At 38.4% G+C, this 17,507-nt stretch overlaps 1 long non-coding RNA gene across 1 annotated transcript; it reads left to right on the forward strand.

The window, feature by feature from the left end:
* Nucleotides 1-4,631: 4,631 nt before the first annotated feature.
* Nucleotides 4,632-8,629, forward strand: LOC139074729 (uncharacterized). Its single transcript, XR_011524420.1, has 3 exons — nucleotides 4,632-4,973; nucleotides 7,474-7,673; nucleotides 8,375-8,629. It is a non-coding gene; the product is annotated as an uncharacterized lncRNA (long non-coding RNA).
* The last annotated feature ends 8,878 nt before the right edge of the window (nucleotides 8,630-17,507 follow it).

Raw genomic sequence — 17,507 nt, forward strand, 5'->3', positions numbered from 1 at the left:
TTTGTCTACCCACTCATACTTCATGCTACTGTTGATATATCTATTACTTGTATGTATTTTATAAACCCTACCTTTCAATGTTGTAACTTTTGCTTTAAATAGTCATTTGTCTCCTGAAGGAAATTACAAGAAGAAAAAAAGATTCACAATGCTTCATATTTACCCGTTTATTTACCATTCATGACGTTCTTCTTCCTTCCTGAAGATCCAAATTTCCATCTGTGTTATTTCTCTTATTTTTGAAGATATTTTGCTGGGTATAGAATTCACTTTGATGGTTTTTCTGCTTTCAGGCTTGAAAAATATTGCTCTATTATTTTCTCATTTGCAATATTTTCAATCAGAAGTATGCTGTCATTTTTAGCTTTGTTGCTCTTTAAGTACTTTGTCATTTTCCTCTGGATACCTGAAAAAGCTTTCTCTTTATTAGTGTTTTTAAGCATTTAATTATGATTTACCTTGGTGTAGTTTTATTCCTGTTTCTGGAGCTTGAGGTTTGTTGAGTTGCTTGGATCTGTAGATTTATAGCATCAACTTAAAAAATTTCAACCATCCTAGTGGGACCATAAGGGTAACTTATTGCAGTTTTCATTGTCATTTTCCTAATGATACTGGGAATCTGTTCATGTGCTTATTTTCCATACTTATATATTCTTTGGTGAAGTGTCTGTTCAAATCTTTTACTCATTTATTTAAGTTGGATTTTGGCTAACTATTGTTGACTTGTACATTAAAAAATATATTCTATATACAATATATATACATACAAGTTAGAATATATACAATATATTCTACATACAAGTTCTATGTTGATAAATGTTTTGTAAACATTTTCTTCCAGTCTGTTACCTGACCTTTCTTTTCTTGACAGAGTCTTAAAGAACAAAAGCTTTTAATTTTGATGAAATGTAGTTTATTACCTTTAGGTCATATTAAGAAATATTTGTGAAACCCAAGGTCACTAAAATTTTATCATATATTTTCTTCTAGAAATTTTATAGTTTTAGCTTTTACATTTAGGTGTATAATCTATTTTTAATTTTTTATATGGAGAGAGTAGAGGTACAATTTTTGAATATGGGTATATTAATGTTCAGGCACAATTGGTTGAAAAGATTATTTAGCATTGAATTGCCTTGTCACCTTTGATCTTTTCACAGCTTGCTTTCAAGCTTTGTTAGGTGTGACTAGAGCAGTCTTCCATCTAGGCTAATTTTGTCTCACTACTGGACTACTGCCCTTTTGAGTATTTTGCTTGATGCCCTTGAATTATGAGGTTTTTCACTCTGTTGGGAACATGGACTCTTCACACTCTATTTGATTTCCAAATGTTATTCCATCTTCTCCTTTTTGGTTGTTCTTTTCCCAGCCTTGGTATTTTTCCCACACAGTTGTGCTGATTGATATTCAGCTGAAGTCTCAAGGGCAGCCCTCTGCATCGCCAGAGCTCTCTCTGTGCAGCTCTCTCATCTTCAGTGGCCTGTGAGCTCCAGCCATCTTGGCCTCTTCAGTTTCCCAGCTCCATCACCTAAACACAGTTAGTCTGTTGGCCTCCACCAATGTTCCCTCTCTAAGTTCAAGCTGAGACAATCATAGAGTGTGACCTCATTCGTTTCCTCTCTCAAGGCCGTTGTCAAATGTGCTGTCCAGTTTTGAATCGTTTCCGGTGGGAGGGTAATATTCTTGTCACTTTTACTCTATCTTAGCCAGAAGAAAAACCATCTATTGATTTATTTTTGAATGTTAAAACAACCTTAGACTCTTAGAATATGCACAATTTGGTTATGATGTATTATCCTTTCTATACGTTGCTAAATTTTTATTGATAATATTTTTTTTAAATTTTTTTAAAACTATGTTTATGAATAAGATTGGCCTGTTTTTTTTCCTTTCTTGCAAGGTCCTTATAAAGCTTGAGACTCACAGTTATGTTGACCTAAAGCTGATTGGAAAGTGGCACCTCTGTTTCTGTTCTCTAGAACTCTATATGATCATAGAGTGGCACTAATCTCTATTCAACAATTGGCAGAATTCACCAGTGAAATCACTTGGGACAGAGAAGGATTAAATTAAATATTTCGTTTTTTAAATAATTATCAGACTATTTAGATTTTAAATTTATTCATGTGTTCAGTTTTGGTAAGTTTTACTTTACTAGAAACATATTCGTTTATTTTAAATGTCAATTATATGGGTGTGAAATTATTCACATTAGCTTCTTATTTTGTGTTTTCAGGAATTGTAGTGATGACCTCTTTTTTTATTCCTGACTTTGCCTAGTTTTTCTTTCTTTTTTCTTCTGATCAGTTTCGAAAATGGGTTTATAAATTTTATTAGTGTTTTTCAGTTACTAATATTTGACTTTATTGATATTTTCAATTGTATGTTTATATTCTATGTAATTACTTTCTGATTCCAATTTTATTATTTCCTTCTTTCTTTTTTTGTGGAATTAATTTACTTCTATTTTTCTAATTCCTTGGAATGGATGCTTTGTTCAGCTATTTTCACTCTTTTTTTTTTTCTAACTTGCGTATTTAAAGCTATTTATTTCCAACTAAAGTTGTTTTTAGCTACATCAAAAAAGTTTGACATGTTATAATTTCTATTTTTATTATTATTCAGTCTAAAATACTTTGTACTTTTCATTTTGATTTATTTTTGGTGGTGGTTATTTAGAAGCGCATATCTTGATTTCCATACACATGGGGACTTTCTAGTTATTATTCTGCTACTGACTTTAGCATTGTGCTTAGACAATATGCTTTGTATGATTTTAATCATTTGACATTTCTTAAGACTTTCCAGAATTGGTTTATTTTCTGTAAATGTTCTATAATATGAAATCTGCAATCACTGGGTGAGTTATTGGATGCAGATTACACATATCAAGATCACATTGTTCAAGTCTTCTGTACCTTTACCGTTATTTTTTGTCTGTTTCACCAAGACAGTGCTTTAAATCTTCTACCATGTGAATTTTGTCTATTTTCTATTTACATTTATCAATTTTTGCTTTATATATTTTGAGGTAATTTGCGGAAGATTTAAAATATTCATTAAAAGTGATTTATCTTTCAAATGAGTTGAACATTTCTCATTATGACATACACTCTTTATCTCAAATAATGCTTTTTTTACCTTTAAGTCTACCATTCTGATATGTATATAGCTACACAATCCTTCTACGGGTTAGTATTTGCATAGTATATCTCTTCAATTTACAGTCAAATCCTCCTTGACATCTGTCTCGGCAATGACTTTTGGATATGGTACCAAAAGCACAGGCAACAAAAGCAAAAGTAAACAAGCAGCGCCACATCAATCTAAGAAGCTTTTGTGCAACAAAGGAAAATATCAACAAAATGAAAAGGCAACCTACAAAAGGGAAAAAATATTTGCAAACCGTATGTTTTGTTATGTTAACCACAATAAGGGGTTAATATCCAAAATATATAAGGAACTCATACAACTCAATGACAAAAAAACAAAAAACCCCATTAAAAAATGAGCTAAAACCTGAATAGACATTTTCCAAAGAAGGCATACAAATGGCCAACAGTTACATGAAAAAGTGCTCAGCATCACTAATTATCAGGGCAATGCAAACAATGAGATGTCACCTCATACTTATTAGGATGGCCATTATCAAAAAGACAAGAGATAACAAATGTCTTAGAGTGTGCAGAAAAGGGAACCTTATACACTTTAATGAGAATGAAAATTGGTGCAGCCACTATGGATAACAGTATGGAGCTTCTTCAAAAATTAAAAGTAGAACTGCCACATGGTCCAGCAAGCTCACTTCTGGGTATATACGAAGGAAATGAAATCAGTATCTCAAAGAGATGTTGCTCTCCCACGTTGATTGCAGCATTTTTTCACCATTAGCCAAGATATGGAAAAAAATCTAAGTGTCTGTTGACGGATGAATGGATAATGAAAATGTGGTACATATATAATGGAATATTATTCAGCCATAAAAAGAAGGAAATTCTTCCATTTGCAACAGCATGAATGAACCTGGAAGACATTATGCCAACTGAAATAAGTCAAACACTAAAAGAAAAATACTGTATGATTTCACTTATATGTGGAATCTAAAAAAGCTGAACTCATACAAGCAGAGTAGAATGGTAGCTGCCAGAGGCTGGAGGTGGGTGGGGGAAACGGGGAGATGTTGGTTGAAGATGTTGGTTGGTATAAACTTTCAGTTATAAGTTGAGTAAGTTCTGGGGATCTAATGTACAGCATGGTGACATAGTTAATAAGACTGTATTGTATACTTGAGATTTACTAAGAGGGTAGATCTCAAGTGTTTTCATCCACACACACAAAGAAGGTAACTACGTGAGGTGATGGATATGTTAATTACTTGATTATGATAATCATTTCACAGTGTATGCATATGTCAAGTCATTGTGTTGTACATCTTAAATAAGTACAATTTTATGTGTCAATTATACCTCAATAAAGCTGGGAAAATTTGAAAATAAATACGAATGCAATACAAAAAATCATTTCACTTACTTTCAACCTTCCTGTTTCTTTATAATTTTAGTGTCTGTTATCCAGTCTGAAAATATTTGTCTTTTAATTGATGTGTTTGCCAGGTAATTTTTCTTTTCCAGATCTCCTCCTCACCATTCTTTCTATCCTGGTTACTGCCCCAAAGCTGCATCAGTTGGGCTCCCATGACATCTGGATTCTAGTTGGGTTCAGCCTTGGGGAACCCAGCAGGAGGTAAAGGAAGGAGAGAGAGTTGACTTGGACAGATTGTATCCCTTGGTTGAAGACCACACCTCCCCAGAACGGATCTCTTTCATCTCTGGCCATCTCTTCCTCCCCTCGTCCCTTCAGACCTCAGGAGGGACCAGCGTGGCTGCCGTGCTTCAGGCTGCTGCCCTGGCCTCTGTAACCACACGCTGGTAAACTTCTGCTTCAGAAATCAACTGTCCTCGTAGTGTCCTATGGTGAGAGTTCCGTCTATTTTCTTGGGGCTCTTTCTAATGAAACATTAAACAGAAACATTGCATTAATGCTTAAAGAAATTAATGGTATATTTTGGCTTAAGTCATCGTCCAATTAAGTGCTTTCTAATTTTCTCAGCTTCTCCAAGTTCCTTTTACTCTCTTTTCTTGCCTTTATATAATATTTTAAATTTATTGAATATATTTTATCGTTTCACCTCTAGCACTAAACCCAACAAACTTGGAAGTGATATCTCTTTTATTATTCTTTTAATAGTTACCCTAAAAATTAGATACTTTTATGCACTCCCTGGACTATGGGAAGATACATCAATTCCGTTTACCATGCTCCCGATTGATATGACATTGTTCTTATGTATCACCTTAGAGTCAGTGATCACCAAATTCCATTTCCAATTCTATTTCATCTCCTGGACTGAGATGAATTCATTTCAGGATTTCAATCCCGAGTGAGCACATCAGCCCCCTGGGCCAGGGGAGGAGGGGCAGCTCTGTGTTCCGTCCCTGCCTCTGAGCCCTGGACTCCCTCAAAGCGCAGTGGAGCTTCTCAGCCTTCCTTCAGGAACTGACAAAGGCCCGCAAGGGAAAAGGACCACAAATACAGAGTCTGCCTCCACCGGGCCGGGAAAATCTTTGCTATGTTGTAGTTCTCCGGTACATTCAAAAAAATGTTGTTGTACATCTTTTATAACTTACCTCAGCAGGAAGTTGGTCTACCATTCCTGATAGCAGTACTATTTAATCCTAACTTGGCCTTGCAACCTTGGTTTCCTGACCTGCTCTTTTGTGCCAGTTGTGGAAGGCACTGCAGGGAAACGAGATAGCAGCAGACGAAGGCCTTTGGTCCAGAGTGAGGGGCTAGGCAATAAGATTGTGCTAATCAATCTCATCAAGAGCTCCTGTCAGGGATCGGGAAATCCCCCTTTATCTCTCTTGAGTTCTTATGGCTTGACTAATATTAAAATTGACACAAAACAGATTGACAGGGGAAAACCAATATAATACGTGTGCAAAGCAGATCATTAAAATGATGCTCAGAGAGTAAATAAAGCAGGCAGTTAATATATCTTTCTACACAAAGAAACAATAAATTTGTGAGGATTTGAGAGGACAAAGAAACTTACGTTTGGGTACTTAATTAGTAAGGCATTTAAGCTGAGTTTGGGTTTGGGGTAATAAATTAGTAAAGAAGTAACAATGTTTGTTTAGGTAGGCTTTCTGCCCTGAATTTCCTAACTCTGGTGATAAGGATGCAGGCAGAGTACTTTTCACTTTTGAGATTTGTTTCGTGCTTTCAGGGGGAACAGAGAGAAGCGTCAAAACGCCCCTTTTGCATTAGCTGTTTTTCAAGTAACTTTAATTCAAAATAATCAATATACCTGTGTGGCGTATTTTGGGGTAAGCTGCCCTGGACCCCAACACTCCCAAGTATTCCTGGACCCTTAAGATAAAGATCATTGGCCTCCTAAATCTTGACATTAATTATTGGAAGTCCAACAACCTCCAGTTCAAGGGGGAGAAACTTCCACGGAGTTTTCTTATCACCAAAAGTAAGATAAATTTCATTCTCTTCTCATCACATCAACCTAATAGCAAAACCACTGTAGAATTTTCTTTTGTGATCATATTCAGGAAACTTGGCTGTATCCCGAAACACATAAAACTGTACGTGAACTTGGTCAAGTGACTTAAAGAAGTTAAATGAAGCTTTTAAATCACTGGCACACAGTCTTATCTTGGAAATGCTGCAGATAGCAGGACAATTAGTTGGAGCAATAAAAGGACAAAAAGAAACTATTATGCAGATGTTTGGCCATTCAAAGCCATCTAGGCTTAAGATAATGCCATCTCTCTAGCAGTGAATGGAAGAGAGAAAAAGATGAGAATTTTTTCCCCATCCATTGCTAACTATATTAATATTAGAACCCTATGTGATTAACATTACACTTTCGGAGACTTTATCCTAAGAATTCTCTATTCTTGTGTAACAAACTCCAGGATTCTCGTTGCTAACTTTGTGTCACACCGGGCTGTGTATCAACAACCGGGTCCAGTAGCTGTTCCAAGCAGAAGCAAGTTGGGATATATGGGTGCACAGATATACAGATATTTTGTGAAAAGACCACATGTGGAATCAAGACGACATGCTTCAAGGAGGATTTGAAACCTTTATGTTTTTTCTTGGAGCCGACAATTGACTTTTTGTTTTTGAAGTTTTGCACTGTTTTGTTTAGTTTTTGAACTATAACTTCCAAACGCCTTCTGATTATGAGTCTTAGGTGAAGGTGGTGTCCTGTCTGTCTTTATGGAGGCTAAAGATGGTGGGTCACAAACTTTTTGTCCCTCCTCTCTGGAGGCCAGGGCATGACACATGGCTGTCAGAGAAAAATGCATATTCCTTGTCTCTCCTGTTCCTGTGACAACACTCTTGGCCCCTCTGCACTCCCTCACTTTCTAACTCTCCCACTTCTCGCCTCCTCAGCACAGGAGGAAGCATGATTCATCTGATCGATGAATTTGGAAGAACAATTTGGGCATGACTGGCACAGTCCTTTCCTCCTCTATTTCTGCGGCATCTAAATGCTTCCAGAGACTCAGCCACTTGGCCTCCTTCTATCTGGGTGAACTGAGGAGTGAGGGAGAGGAAGCGAGTTGCATTTGTCCATCTGCATCTGTGATTGGGTGGGTAAGTCACTCTGGTTCAGAGGTAAAGTGTGAACAATACCATTTGGCCTCAGATCTAAAATCATTTTATCCCAATGGCTTTTCAGTAACAAAGAAAAATATATTGATCTCCAGCTGCCTAATTATTGGGTTTTGCTCTCAATTGGTTCCAGAATCTGCAAGGGGAAAAAACAAAACAAAATGATATTATTTATGGGCTTCCAAAAAACTCAGTATCTTAATTCATGGGACTGAGAAATTTGTCAGATAAACAGATGTCAAACTGGGGACCAAAATAACATGGAAAGTGGAGTGAGCATTCTAGCTTGACTAGAGCTGAAGGCTTTGCACTTTCATCTCCAGCAAGCAGGGCTAATGTTGGGGGAATGGACCTAGACAGCTCATCGCAGGCTGTGTCCAGAGGAAAGGGACAAATGCTATACTGTCAGAGCAGACCTTAAGGAATGTAGACCTCTGGGGCTCTGAAAAGCTGGTCCATGCCAGCCATGATGTACATGTCAATGTAGTTTGACTTTGACCTACTGCAGACAAGTTGAGGCAAGGATTAGATAATTTTAGAAGTTGGTAGGTTGAAAATATCTGGTGATTATTATTTTTCTCAGACAGGACTTTGGTGATTGGGCTGTGAATTAATGAGTTTCATTCTAGCACAAGTAGAGAGTACTGTCTCACCTATACCAAATTCCATTCTCTTCTAGGTATTTGAATGGTATTTTGGGCCAAGAGAGAATTTCCACTGTGGAAGAGCTAAACTCTGTATTTGTCTGCTTGAGCTGCTATGACAAAGTAACACAGACTGAGGGGCTTAAACATAAGAAATTTGCTTCTCACAGGTCTGGAGGCTGGAAGTCCAAGATCAGGGAGCCAGCACTCTTGGGTTCTGGTGAGACTTCTTTCTGGTTTGCAGACTGCTCCCTTCTTGCTGTGAATTAACATGGTGGAGAGAGCTTGAACCTTGGTGTCTCTTTCTCGTGTTGTAAAGGCACTAATCCCATTATGAGGGCCCCACTCTTAGGACCTCATTTAAATCTAACTATTTTCTAAAGGCCCCATCTCCCAATATCTTCACGTTAGGGGTTAAGACTTCAATGTATGAATTTTCTACACAATCTCTTTCAGAAAGTAGAAGAACAATGCATAGTTCCCAACTAAAAGTAGAGATTCATGTGCTCATAAACATAGAAACAAAAATCTTTCATCAACTCCAGCTGTATATAAAAGTAACAGCTTACTACAACCAAGGGGCTTTTATCCTATGAAAGCAAGATTGGTTTAATATTCAAAAATCATTCACTCTAATCCACCATATTAACAATGAAAGAAGAAAAACCACATAATCATATAAATAGATGCAGGAAAAGCATTTGAAAACATCTAACATACATTTATGTTAAAAATTCCAAGCAACTTGGGCATAGGTAGACACTTCCTTAGCCTGCTGAAGAATATCTGCACAAAACCTGACAGCCAACACTGTCTTTGGTGCTGAAAGACTGATGCTTGTTCTCTAAGTTCTGGAAAATGTGATAATGTCCCCTCTCTCTAGTACTATTCGACATCACACTGGAAGTCAAAGCCAGCATAATTAAACAAGAGAAATGCATACGAATTGGAAGGGAAGAAACGCATTGTCCCTATTAGCAGGTATCATGATTATCTGTATAGAAAATCCTGAGAAATCTATTTAAAAAAACTCTCACAATTAATAAGTGGGTTTAGCCAGGCCGTAGAATATAAGGTAAAGATACAAAACCTCATCATATTTCTATATTCTAGCAACGGTTGGCACAAAAAAATAATAATGCTATTTTAACAGCTCCAAAAAATTGAATACTTAGGTCTGCTGGAAACTGCAATAATGCTGTCAAATGAATCAAAGATCTAAACAAATGGAGATATACACTTCCTAAAAGCTTCCCCAGGCTTGTGGAAAAACAAACTGTGACATATCCATACACTAGAGTATTACTCAGTAATAAAAAGTAATGAACTATTGATAAATGCAACAACATACATAAATCTCAAAGGCATTATGCTGAGTGAAAGAAGCCAGTCTCAAATGTTACATACTGTATGATTTTATTTAAATCTGGAATAAACGGCCAGGAAAAGGGAAAACTATAGCAACCGAGAACAGATCAGTCCTTGCCAGGGGTAATGGTTGTGGGTAGATGTGATTAGAAAGGGGCACGTGACAACAGGCTCTGCTTTCTGGGTGATGGAACTGTTCTGTATCCTGGGGATGGCGGTGGTTACACAAATCTACACATTGAAAAAAGTCATAGAACTGCATAAGTTTCACTATTAAAATGTCAGTTTTCATATATATTTATTGGAAACACACATGCACCAATGTCCAGGATGAAAAGCAAAGGTAGAGAAGAAATGAAAAAGGCACTTGGGTTCATTAAACCAAGCTCACCCCGTGCATGTGAGAGGGAGAAAGAGTGAACTGTAGAAACACGTTAAATGGTTAGAAACTCAGCTGAGCCTTTTAAGAGTTAATGGGGAACAGATGAAAAAAAAAACTTCTAGATTTTTGCAAGACAAAGAAGTGTTACTAAAGGTTTAGAATGTTCTTTTTTTTGTTTTTTGCTTGAAGAGTCCAAGAAAAGAGAAACACAGCTCACAAGGCCCCTGGCGGTACAGACTTCGGGTATATCAACTTCTGCTTAAGTTCAAGGACCCACTGAGAGGGATTTTGTGGTTAGAAAAGAAATGTGGGAACAGGGGTGGACTTTTTTGAAGAGGCAGGGTTATTTGTCCCAAGCAATTCCATATTAAGAGGCAGCGACAATGGCTTGTGCAGCACAGGATTGAAAAATTCCTGCTCACAAGAAACCACTAGACAAAGCCTATGCTAATTTCAGGACTGAGATGCTTGGAGCAAAGTCTCAGAGAAGAGATTGAAATCAAGAGGTTTTGCATATAAACCTAGAGAAGAAAGCTATTTTCACTGAGATCTGGTGACATGGTTGCCAATGCCAATTTTTAAAATTTACAAGAAGACTGGGACTTATTAAATGCCAGTGTCGGAGAGAGTAGACAGTGAACATAGAGCCTCTATTCCCAGGTATGTTAAAGTGTAGTGTAGTAACTAGCCTCTTAGAGGGAAATCTTTGCCCAGTTGGGTGTTCAGAGTAAAGCCTCTGGAAAACTGACATAGACCAAAGGTGATCAGGGTAAAATAAAACCAAAAGAGATTTTCACCACCTCCTTTCCTTTCTCCATAAACCGCTTAGTCTTTGCCCTGCCTTTTTCTTTTTAAACATTAATTACTGAACTAGATTACTGGGGGTTACTTGTATTTTCAAATCTTTGTGGCTATGGGATTGGAGCTATATTGATCTTCAGTTATTCATCTTGGGTTGTCAATTATTGAACTCTTTGCGTGTTGGTGTGAGTGTGAGGACTTGGGCCTCTCATATTGTGCTGTGAGGAACTGTAAAATGGAGCAACTACATTGGAAAACAGGCAGGTAGTTCCTTACAAATTTAAACACACCTGTCCCATGTGATCCAGCCAGTCCATTACTAGGTATTTACCCAGGAAAAATGAAAGCATCTGTTCATGCAAAGACTTTACATGGATGTTCCTGGCAGCTTTGTTTGTAATAGCCAGACAAGTGGAAATAATCCCAATGGCTGTAAAGGGAGTGGATAAACAAGTTGTGTTATAGCCGTAAAATGGAATAGTACTCAGCAGTAAAAATGAATGAACTATTGATACATACAACATGAATGAGTTTAAAAATTATGCTGAATAAGAGAAAAACAGATAAAAGAGGATGCAGGTTACAGGGTTCCATTTGTGTAAAAGTCTAGGAAAAGTAGACTAATCTATAGTAAATGAAAGCAGGTCAGTGGTTGCCTAGGGGTGGGGACTTTGGGTAAAGATGGCAAACCGGCTGGTGGAAACTTTTGGGGATGATGGATATATTCATTATCTGGACTGTAGTGATGGTTTCATGGGTGTATTCATGTATCAAAGACATCAAATTGTACACTTTGGTTATGTGTACTTTGTCATTGTTAACTATACCTCGATAAATCTGATAAAAATTATTGCATGTGGCTACCCAGAATCAAGTGTCCAGCAAGGGCAGGGTTTTGGAAGCAGTGAATTGCTACTGTTAAAGCACAATATAGGGATCCTGAGAGAGTCAAAAGTTTCAAGGTAGAATGGCTGCTTCTGATATCACAGGATCATTTAAAGAAAGAATGACAATATCAGACTCCTAAATTCTTTGCTCAAGTTGTGAGCTGAAAAGCAGGGTTTTGTGACTATCATGCTCAGAGAATCTCTTACCTTTTGCAGTCGTGAAGTTGGAGTATGAGAAAACTGCACTCACTGATGCTCCTAGATTTACACCCTCATCAGGACTCCCATGTGGCCCCTCTCAGGAGCAGTGGACGTTTCCCATGAGCTCATAGCATTAAGGCAATTTTCGTATTCCCTATATTCCCAGATAGCCTCTAGGGGTCCACTGCAAAATCAAAATCAGGAGGACGAGGCTCACACATGATATAGAACTTTGCTAATAATGGTAAAATAAGAAAAATATATTAATTCTGAGGGCAGTCAACCAAGGTGGGGCCATAATTTTACATTAGGCTGAGTTTATACAATGGCCCTTAGCAATTCCATTTTCAATGGGCCAACTTGAGCAGCTGGGAGTAAGTCCAGTACTTTGCTTCCCTGAGTCTAACTTTAGCCTATCCTACATGGTTAAGATACCAGGAGTTACTGGTATCATGCAGAAATATATTTCTTTGGGAGAAATATATGCTGGAATGTCTTTATGCTGTGAGATTTATCCTCTCACTCTCCAGCTATGTTCTTCAAGAAGACCCACAATAAGATCTCTTCACTAAGACCTTTAACATCCGTTGGTGAGGGGAAGCCTAACAGTTTTCAGAAACAATTTAGTAAGTTGAGGATGTTTAGGAGGGAGACACTGCAATTAAAATGAACCTCCTGATTTCAGTAGGAAATAGGGGGATGGGAGGATCTAGGACTGGCAGAGGACCAGCAGGAGCACTTAACTTCCAGAGGCAAAATGGAAGTGGTTATCGCACTAGACAACGGGACCCCACAGTATGCAGAAAGGTCTGATGGCAGCGATCTTGGTCAGCGGGTAGTTAGTCAGCGGTTAACGGAAGGGAAAACCAGCTAAGGGCCTTGATTTGTGTTAATCAAAGGACCAAAACACACCTCTCTAGATTTCTTGAACAGAAGCTTGACTTTAATCACTGCCCTCGAGTTACAGGGTCTCGTCCACGTGGAATCCCTCACGTAGGGGCAGATCCCTTTGAAGCCTCTGCGAGAACATGACAGGGAAATACTGTGAATCTGTATACTGGCTTTCAGCAAAGAGATTAATGGCTGTTATTAGGGCAATTGTGACCCTAGGAAATTGACATATCCCTCATTTGGGGGATTACTGGACACTTTCTGAAGACTCAGAATACCATTTCAGTTCACCAGAATCATGTCATTATTGGCAATTTTGCCCAAATTTATGTCACATGTGAAGGTTGTGGGATCCCAAACTCATCCCGTGGTTAATTTCTCAGTTTCTGAATATGTAGTTAGAATAGCTGTCTCAATATTTCTCAGAATTCCCTTCCTGTCTCCTGAGTCTTTGAGGAAAAAGACTACTGCCATAGGAGGAGCCAAGCAGGAGTTGCAGAATCTCACATGCATGCTGGAAAAGCTGAGAAAGAAAAGCATTGCTGTGGGTATTACAGATACTGGTGCCAGTATCAGAAGTCTGTGAGATGCAAAGGAGGTAATTTCTCTCATGTATCTATTGAATTCTCCAATCTATGTGGGCTCGGTGTGTGGCAGTCTTGGTGTGGGCTCTTAGAGAATGGTATTAGACTATCCTAAGTCATCAGAGGTGACGCCAATGAAAACTGCTACTTTAGTGGTTTTTTTACTGGGACAAATTACTATAGCTCCTGCAAACTGATATACATATATGAACGAATTTTTTCCTAATAAGCACAGAATTTGCATTAGTTTCGCAGTAACAGCTGTACACTTTCACTGTCTTAACCTCACAGGTATGTCAACGTTTTGTCTAGTCTCACAATTTTAAATACTATCTAAACACTAACCATCCCAAATCTAGCTGAGCGGTCTCCCATGAAATCCAGCCTGAAATATTCAACCATCCACTCAGTATCTCTACTTGGAAGTCTTGAAAGCATCTCAAACAAGAATGAAAACAAAACTAACAAAAAAACTCCCCAAACAAAACGAATCTGTGTTGTTATACTGATAAATGGGATTGGAGAATGGGAAATCACAGATACGCTGGCTCCTTCAGAGAGGGAGTACAGTCAAATACTTAGTTTGGGTTCCAACACAGCCACTTAAACCTTGATATGTGAACTTAGCAAGTTACTTTAAACTCCCTGAGCCTCAGTTTCCTCATCTGTAAAATGGCAATAACCATAGGCAGTTCCTCATAGGGCCTGGAATGTTCTAATGAGTTTATGTACATAAAATAGAACAGTGTCTGGCACATAAACAGAACATAGTTAACTGCTATGTCTTGGTTAAGACACGTATTGTACAAAATGGGGAAAAATCCTTGGAAAATATTGGAGCTTGACATCTGCAAGAAATTTTGGGTTGTTCATGTTGAGCCACTTACTGCCAAGAGCGAGATATAGTACAGTGGGCTACGGTACATTTAAGTGTGCAGCCCACACCCTTTACCACCCAACCCCCAAAGTTACAAGATTTGAAATGAGACAGAAGAAGAGAATGTTGTCTTGGCTGAAGTGCCAACAGCTCTGCCTTTGTTTCCTTATAACTTGGCAAATCCTTATACAATCTGCGGCAATTGGATAAGAGAAATCAGAGGAGGCTCGGAGGAATTTTGAGGTAAACTATGCCTTTTCATCAATTAACATTTTGAGAAAATAGTTCTTAGCTTGTTAGTGGTTCTTAACTGCACACTCAATTCTTGCCATGAGGCGTTGAGTGATGTGACCTCAGCTGTGCGTTATGAGCTGGGTGTCAACTACTCCACTTTGCCATAAGTCAGGCATGCTCAGGAGAACTGTGACAAATCTGCCCAGATGCCTCCCTCTCCCATTTCTTCTTTTTGAGCACCAAGAAGATTATATTTGGCAGCCTTTTTTCCAGTTAGTTGGGAGCCACGTGGGGAGTTAAAGCAATGTGTGCAATAACACGTTACATATAGCATTCCATGTGCATATTTCCATAGTCTATGTGGCCAGAAGTAAACAACCTCAACATAGTTGTGCCACAGAGGGAAGGGGTCCAGATCGCTATGACATGGCTTGGAAGGGAGATATTAAACTTACATCAGACTGGAAGGTGAATGAGAAATAAATTATTACTGCGTAAAACTACTAAGATTTGGGTGCTAACAGCAGCTAGCACCTTGACTTGATTAATTAATTACCTTGACTAATAAAAAGCATTCATCATCTAGTGCTATTTCTGAGACCAAGCCCAAGCAAGTCCTGAAGGCACAAGGAAGTTTCATGAGTATCTGGTTCACATGCCTCGGACACCTATTCCTCCACCTCCCTTACATCTATGGCTTCATGGGGTATTAATCCAGTGAGTGCTAAGTAGTTTCCAACAAATTCCTTTTCTGCTTAAACTAGCCTGTTACTTGCAACCAAGATACACTCACCTTCCTCCAGTTTTGGAGACAGACAAGAGGTTCTGCAAAAACCAAGTAGTCTAAATTCTACCTAGAACATCAGCATGGTCCTCTGCCCATTCTGAAACGGGACTCATAAGGAATTCAATATAGTATGTTACTCAGGAGGCTGTACATAGACAGCAAGCACAGACTCAGCATGTTGGAAACAGTCTATCTAGTCTTCCGATTGTAGAGGGCAAACAGGCACAGCCATTATCAGTCAACTCTTCAAGATCACATGGCAGGACAATAGCAAAAGCAAGACAAAAATCTGGCTCCCTTGAGTCCCATTTCCATGCAGTTCTTACTGCCAGTGGCACCTGGGCTCACTTGAGTGGGCTCGTGAGTGAGTGGGCTCACGAGGGTGTCTTCTCTTCCACCCACTGAAGGCAGATTGGTCCTCCAAGACTAGTGGTGTTTCCAGGAGACACTTTGTGAAAAAGCAAGGCTGAAATGATAAGGAATGGGATTGCATAAATAAGCTCTGTGGAGGCAATGATATCCTTAATCAAATCACAATATTTGAATGTTATCACTTTTATTTGAAAGTATGCCTACAAGCAAAGCACATTGTATTGAAAATTCCATGGACTCGTTCCAAAAGGTCACCTGTGGCTTCTTGAAACCTAAAGTATGCCCAGCTGTGGTTAAAAATAAACGCCTCCTAACCAGTTTGTGTGCTAATAGAGTTCTCTTTTTGCAAACTATCAGGTGAATAGGCTGGTACATTTTAATACTCTGAATTTGAAAATGGAGAAACAGTCCATATATACATGGAATACAAAGCAGCCAAGCAATTTAATAAGATCCTAAAATTTCAGGGGTGCAAAAGACATTAGATATGATCTTACCCAATCTCATCGTTTAACACATTAGGAACTGAGGCTCAAGGAAAATAAATGAATTGGCCAAAGTTGTGTAGTTGATTAGCATTGGAGTCATTGCTAGGTTCCAGGTGTCCTCACTAGGTTGGTAGCAAATCAACATTCCACATTGGGGCAGAGCTCAGCGCTTCTCAAACTTTAATGTGTGTAAGAACCTTCTGGGGATCTAGTTAATTGCAGATTTTGGTTCAGTAGAATTGAGGTGTGACCCAGGCTTCTGTATCTAACATGCACCTGGTGATGCTTATGCTATTCATTACAGACCACTCAAGCTGGACTGCACATCGGAGCCAGCTCAGGAACTTTCAAAATAGACATACCTGAGCGCCACCCTGGAGATTGTGATTAGTTTACTCTGGGATGTGGCCTCGGCTTGGTTTTCTTCAACGCTCCTCGGATGATTCTAACATGCAACAAGGTTTGAGAACCACGGCCATAGAGTCACTTTATTTTACATGTACGATAATTAGTTACAAGGAAGACAGCCTTTAGCCGTTCTCTTATTTTTAGAGAATCTGCACCATTCTTTTTACCAGTTGAGTTAATTAGAGCTAATTCAGCGCGGTCATGGTTGGCAAATTAATTGTCATAAGGTTGGTGAGTAGATTGACCCCGATGGTATATGCAGTTTACATCTTTGAGAGAACAATTACCTCGACAAATGGCATCTCCTATCACAAACATTCACAGTCTGATAAAGGCCATGAGTCAAAAGCCTTTAGAAATATTAAAACCAACATTTTAATATTATAGGAAAACTAGACTCTTTTTAACCAACAGATTTAAATACTCACCTTTACGGTGACAAGATAGAGAATAAGTAGAAATTTAAGTGAAATTTTATGGTGACTCTTACATAAGTATTCACCAAATCTGTCTAATGTATCTACGCAAGTTATTAATCCAGTGCTTTGATTTCTCATAAGCACTCACATCCACAGCTTCTTAAATTTCACTTAAAACATTGCCCCCAAAATTCTCGTAACTTCTGATGTTAAGTTCAGTTTTAATTGTCCGAAGCCGAGGTAATTAGGGATTAGAATAATTCATTTCCATTCTCCTATCTATTCTTTTCACATCATCACATGATCTTCCTGCCCCATAAACTTGCCCTTAACCTTGAGTGTGTGGAATACTCAAGGTTATTGCATTTAAAGGCCGTCTCTTCCCTCTCTTGACTTGTCTTACCTGAGTTGGACCCACCTGCTTGCCAGGTCCATCAGCCAGTCAATGAGCACCAATCCCAGAGGGGAA

This window comes from Equus przewalskii, chromosome 12 (assembly GCF_037783145.1).
Source record: "Equus przewalskii isolate Varuska chromosome 12, EquPr2, whole genome shotgun sequence".
In the NCBI taxonomy this organism is placed as follows: Eukaryota; Metazoa; Chordata; class Mammalia; order Perissodactyla; family Equidae; genus Equus; species Equus przewalskii.